The sequence below is a fragment of the Poromitra crassiceps genome (assembly GCF_964638095.1).
Source record: "Poromitra crassiceps genome assembly, chromosome: 27".
Classification (NCBI taxonomy): domain Eukaryota; kingdom Metazoa; phylum Chordata; class Actinopteri; order Beryciformes; family Melamphaidae; genus Poromitra; species Poromitra crassiceps.
The window spans coordinates 15,969,462-15,976,033 of NC_139650.1; the positions used below are offsets into that span (position 1 = coordinate 15,969,462).

Below are 6,572 nucleotides of genomic sequence, written 5' to 3' on the forward strand. Positions count from 1 at the left end.
CTCAAATATTGTCAACTTTATGCGAGTTGTCCCTCTACTCTGTTTGAGTGCATTGTGTCTTGGAGAAATGTCCAAGTGTCTGTTGTGATGTGTCATCACCTTTATTTTTGCTTCACTTGAGGCACTTTTACCTGCTGTGACTTGTTTCAATAAACAAAGATTATCTGCAAAGTTTCGTCTCCCTGCTTCTCTCTTAGCTATATGGTACAGTCATATATCCTTTAGCTATATGGTACAGTCATATATCCTTTAGCTATATGGTACAGTCATATATCCTTTAGCTATATGGTACAGTCATATATCCTTTAGCTATATGGTACAGTCATATATCCTTTAGCTATATGGTACAGTCATATATCCTTTAGCTATATGGTACAGTCATATATCCTTTAGCTATATGGTACAGTCATATATCCTGAGATTCTCTCTTAGCTATATGGTACAGTCATATATCCTGAGATTCTCTCTTAGCTATATGGTACAGTCATATATCCTGAGATTAAAAAGCCTTCTCTCTTAGCTATATGGTACAGTCATATATCCTGAGATTAAAAAGCCTTCTCTCTTAGCTATATGGTACAGTCATATATCCTGAGATTAAAAAGCCTTCTCTCTTAGCTATATGGTACAGTCATATATCCTGAGATTAAAAAGCCTTCTCTCTTAGCTATATGGTACAGTCATATATCCTGAGATTAAAAAGCCTTCTCTCTTAGCTATATGGTACAGTCATATATCCTGAGATTAAAAAGCCTTCTCTCTTAGCTATATGGTACAGTCATATATCCTGAGATTAAAAAGCCTTCTCTCTTAGCTATATGGTACAGTCATATATCCTGAGATTAAAAAGCCTTCTCTCTTAGCTATATGGTACAGTCATATATCCTGAGATTAAAAAGCCTTCTCTCTTAGCTATATGGTACAGTCATATATCCTGAGATTAAAGCCTTCTCTCTTAGCTATATGGTACAGTCATATATCCTGAGATTACATTTGAGAGACTTGGCTTTGTCGCTGGTAGGTCACTCACCGGTTAGAAATGTCTAACAATTTCTGAAAATCTGAGTGTTGAAAGTGCACAAATAACTTTCTCCCTTCCCTCAACCACTGTTTTGATGCCTTGAGCAAGGCACTTCACCGCTTTTCCCCCAGTTGCATCAAATTGCTGATCCTTGTCCTTAATTCAGTTCAAACATTTTCAGCTTTTTGTTCATGTTTTTAGCGGGGCGTTCTTATCTGGAGGAACCTGGGCAGGAGGCACTGAGGACATGGGGATGAGACACCCTCAGCTCCCACAGCATCCTGCAAATCTAACCCAGGACCTTCTTAATGTGAGGTGACAGTGCTACCACTGTTCCACCATGCGCAGTTTGAACTTATCAATCAACTCTGTTTATACTAAATTACTTGATCATGTTATAGCATCACATTATTTCATTAACCAAAGATTATGTGACTTAATGAGGGGTTTTAATTAACGATGAAGTAATAATAACATTGAGAATAATGACAATAATTAAAATATAGTTGCATGTTACTAATGTAATGCAATTTGCTTATTTGCTACATTTTATTCCATTTTCCCATTTAAACCATTTAAAGTTAGATTTCTTTTCATCATCTGTTGCTACAGTACAAGGCATGTTCAGCAAAATTGTAATAAAAAAATAATTAATAAAGCTTTAGTCCTGTGAATATTTGTCAGCAGTAGGTTTTGTGTTTGTGTTTGATCTATCAGAGCTTTTCAAAGTGGGAGGTGGTTTCAGGGGAGGCTCAGTGAATGGAAGTGAAAAATGATTCCACCTGTTATCTAAAGGAGATCACATGGGCGGGTGGGGGGGGGGGGGGGGTGTTGTTGGGGGGGTAGGAAACAGTTCAAGATAAGTTTGAGTCCCAAAAGATGTAGTGCTAATGTTTCGCCTCTTGACCAATGTCACACTCTGTAGCCTATGTGACACACACACGCACGCACGCACGCACGCACGCACACACACACGCACGCACGCACGCACGCACGCACACACACACACACACACACACACACCCAGTGACACACACACACGCACACACACACACACACACACACACACACACAGACACACACACACCCAGTGACACACACAGACACACTTTTATTGTTTCTCTATTGAAAGCAGTGAATGGACAGAGTGTGGGAAACCAGGGAAAAGTCCCTCACAGAGCGTCAGTATGTGGGACAATATATCCAGACCTCGACCTTGGGGAGAATTATCTATCTATAGATATAATATAATAATATATATATATATAATTATATATCTATCCATTTCAAATAATCACTCTCAAAATATACCTACAAATCCAATTTTGAACAGTATGTATTACTGGACAAAGTTACAGATTACCCGATTTAAGCAGATTTTTTTTCAAGTCCATCCTCCCCCCACCACCCCAAAATGACATAAAGGATGCGGCAACATCATTAAATATGATATCAATAAAAATAATAAATGTAGTCGTGATCGTGTATTCCACCAGATGGTTGGTGGTGTCACACACAGAGAAGACACCCATGACTAAAGCTCCATTCACAGATCTTTTGTGGTGCACTGACCGCAGCACTGACCGCAGCACGCAGGTTAAAGGTTTAAACAAGAATGTTAAACGTGACTCACGGTTAAAATAGACTTTGGAAACGCCATGACCACGAATTTAACACGGCCCTGTGGTGTGAAAGGCAAGTTTTGACTCACAAAGTGTTCCCTTATCTTTCTATTTCACTTGATTTGAACGGCACTAGTTTACTTTTTAAGTTGTTGTTGTTGATCTTGTGGATCTCTCGCCTGTACTTGAAGCACCGGAAATTGCCTCTGTGTATGAAATGTTTGATCCATAGAGCGAGCTGCCTTGCCTCGTACAACAAAATAAACAGAATGAAAGAGAATCAATTGTGGACCAGAAATTGTTTTATTAGCTCAGAATAGACTACTGGTTGCTATTGGATCAACCAGTCGCTCCAGGAGGCTAAACTCAGCAGTCTCAGAGCCTTTCATGTTCTTGTTGGATTCAGCTTTAGCTTCTCCTTCAGGTTAACTGAGACATTGAGATAAGGGCTGCCTCTCAGAGGAGAAGCTATGATAGAACACGTGATAAACACAGCTGTAGATCCCTTGGTGGGCGTGGTCTGCAGCAGGAAACAGGAAGTGGGCAGAGTGATTGACAACTGGGCTGGGTGACAGCTGGCTTTTCTTTTGATGACTTTCTGAAAATTCGGTTAAAACTTGTGATACCTTTGGATGGAAGCGAGGGTCAGGACTGACTGTGCTGTCTGGGTCAGGCCAGAGATGTCCCGACATACGCTTGTGTCACATAGTTTCCTGGCCAGGTTAACGGGACAACATGCGTAGGGCTGTGCAATAAAACCACTACGGCAATATATCGCGATATTTTGCCTGACGATATTGTATCGATATTTGGACGCCAAGTATCGATATTAAAAAAAAAAAAAAAAAAAAAAAAATGCAGGCCATGCCATGCAAGGCCACCGGGCATCTGCATCTGGTGATTCCCACCCCTAATCGATACTGTATCGATATTTCCCATATCGATGTTTTTGCACAGCCGTGTGGTCAGTGACACAATAAGAATACTTTTTATGTCAGTGCGTTCGGTAACACACTCAGTAGTTTTGACTCAATTTGTCCACTAAGTTATCAGTATAAAGTGATGTACATATTATTACACTACCTGGGTGGTACACAGTGTGTTGTATCTTTAGCTCTATTATTTAATTTTGAGTAAATTGTCTAGAGTATTGCAATATATGTACTGTATCGAAATGTATTGTGATACAATCATATCGCGATCCATGTATCGTGATACGTATCGTATCGTGAGGTCCTTGCCAATTACCCAGCCCTGAACATGCGGTGGGGGCGGAGTGGGGTCAGTTCCTAAGACAGGGGCATAGGGAGGGTGTTAAACATTCTACTGGGTGACAGTAGTCTAGCCAGAGGCATCAAGGAAAGCAGAGCGCATCACATTGAAGGATTTGTCAGAGAGTGACGTCACATCTTCCGAGGTCATCCCCCTCGTGTCGATCTTCGGAAGGATCTTCACTCTAACGGTTCCCGATTTGAACTGCTTTTCTTCTGGTCTGTAGAAGCTGCTATAAGATGAGAATACAATGGGTATGATGGGTACCTGTGCCTCCACTGCCATGTGGAAGGCACCCTTCTTGAAGGGCAATAGGTCGGCACTCTGGTTTCGCGTTCCCTCTGGGAACACCCACAGGCGAATTTGGTCGTCCAACATAGTCTTGGTAGCGTCGGCCATGACACTCCTGGCATCACTCGTATTCTTGCGGTTGATAAAGATGATGCCACCCAGCCAGCAGACGAAGCCTACCGGTCCGATGTACATCAACTCACTCTTGGCGATCATGGTGCAGCGGTCTGGCAGGATCTCCAACAGGCCCAAAATATCCAGTAGGCTCTGGTGATTGGAGATGATGATATAGGGTCCCTCTGTCTGTAGATGCTCGGAACCGCTCACTTCATACTGAAAACCTATAACATATTTCACATGACGAATCAAGGAGCAGAGAATCCTCATGTTTTCAATGCCTCTACCTCCGCATTTTCGTAAGCACAGGGGGATCGCAATCAGGGCCAAACAATTCGTCCAGATGAAGAAAAAAGACATTTTGAAATAAAAAACAGACGTGCTGCTGCTCCACCGCAGAAGTGGAATCAGCAGCAGCAGTGCCATCCATAGCGCATCCATTGATCCTCCAGAGAAAGTGCCAAAAACACCACGAGATGCACCGGTCCTATTTATAGCCTCTGCCACGAAGGATTTATGACATCACTGATGATGTCACATTGTCTATGACATCATCATCACTGTTGACATCACTGACTATGTTTACAGAGCTTTGAAGGCAAGGAAGAGCAGACAGAGGTCAAGAAGTCGACAAGCATCAATTGCTTGAGGAAGGATCGGGTTTTACAGAATGTAGGGAAACAGTGGATGGATAAATCCATGCGAGACCATTTTCAAGACAATTTACACGCAACCATTTAACCTTTACAGCGTTAGAAACGTTCAAACTGCAAGGTTATTATTGGTTGCGATTGAAGGAGGGATTTTTACACCCAATCACAGTAAAAAATATATATACACAGACAAGTAATGATGTCACTGCAGTTGTGGTCTCGGCTGGTCTTGAAATAAAATCCCAAGTCCGGCTTGCCCGAGACCGAGACAAGACCGAGACCATCAAAATGTGGGCTTGAGACCGGTCTGGAGTACTCCAACACTCCAGCACTAACGCTAAAGAGTACTCCAACACTCCAGCACTAACGCTAAAGAGGTTTCACTCCAGCACTAACGCTAAAGAGGTCTGGAGTACTCCAACACTCCAGCACTAACGCTAAAGAGGTCTGGAGTACTCCAACACTCCAGCACTAACGCTAAAGAGACTCCAGCACTAACGCTAAAGAGACTCCAGCACTAACGCTAAAGAGGTCTGGAGTACTCCAACACTCCAGCACTAACGCTAAAGAGACTCCAGCACTAACGCTAAAGAGACTCCAGCACTAACGCTAAAGAGACTCCAGCACTAACGCTAAAGAGACTCCAGCACTAACGCTAAAGAGACTCCAGCACTAACGCTAAAGAGACTCCAGCACTAACGCTAAAGAGGTTTGCTGTGTAAACAGGGCCTAAGCACCAAAAGATATTGGGCTACTGTTTCCCCTCCTGATCAATGGGGTCATCCTCTGTAGCAACCTCATGTTATACACACACACTTGTATTGTTCCTCCATTGAAAGCAGTGAATGGACAGAGTGTGGGAAAGCAGAGAAAACACACTCACAGAGCCCCCATGGGACAATAGCTCCAGACCTCCACCCTGAAGAGAAGGGGGGTGTCTACAGAGAAGTATTGATCCATTTCAAAGCAACCATGCAATTTTTAGCCACTACAGACAGACAGACAGACAGACAGACAGACAGACAGACAGACAGACAGATAGATTTATTTCTGTGTCATGCACTATATTCATGGGTTTACAAGACACAAATCGTTCAGATTCAACAATACAAACAAATTAACAAACAAGTTATAAAAAGTTCAAACATAAACAAGACAAGAGTAATTCATATCTGATCCAGCGCAGCTGTCGTGGATTACTCTTTAAGACACTAACTAGCACCACCTGGGTGCAATTGCACCTGCACGCTGATTTACTCTCAGGTGCGGCGCTCTTGCTCTTCTGATTTCCAGCGAGCAGACGTATGTTGTCGTGCGAGACTGAAGTAGACGTGTGTAGGACAGAGAAGGAAAAAGCATAGCCATAGCCTACTTACTTAGATTAGAGAGCTGGAATAAGCATATTTTTTAATTTGAACTGTTCTGAGTTTTGGTTTGAGCCAGATGTCATTAGCCCATTTTTCTGTATAGTCAAGAAATAATAACCTATGTTTATAGCGAACACAGTAACACTAGGCTACAACATAAACTGTTTCTGAAAATAAATTGCTGGTCAGCTTTCCTGAAAACGGCATTACACCATGGATAGTTATGTGC

General features: G+C 42.3%; 1 pseudogene across 1 annotated transcript; it reads right to left on the reverse strand.

The window, feature by feature from the left end:
• Positions 1-3,984: 3,984 nt before the first annotated feature.
• Positions 3,985-4,764, reverse strand: LOC310798990 (1-acyl-sn-glycerol-3-phosphate acyltransferase alpha pseudogene; annotated as a pseudogene). Its single transcript has one exon. The product of its transcript is annotated as a 1-acyl-sn-glycerol-3-phosphate acyltransferase alpha pseudogene (transcript).
• Between the last annotated feature and the right edge of the window lie 1,808 nt (positions 4,765-6,572).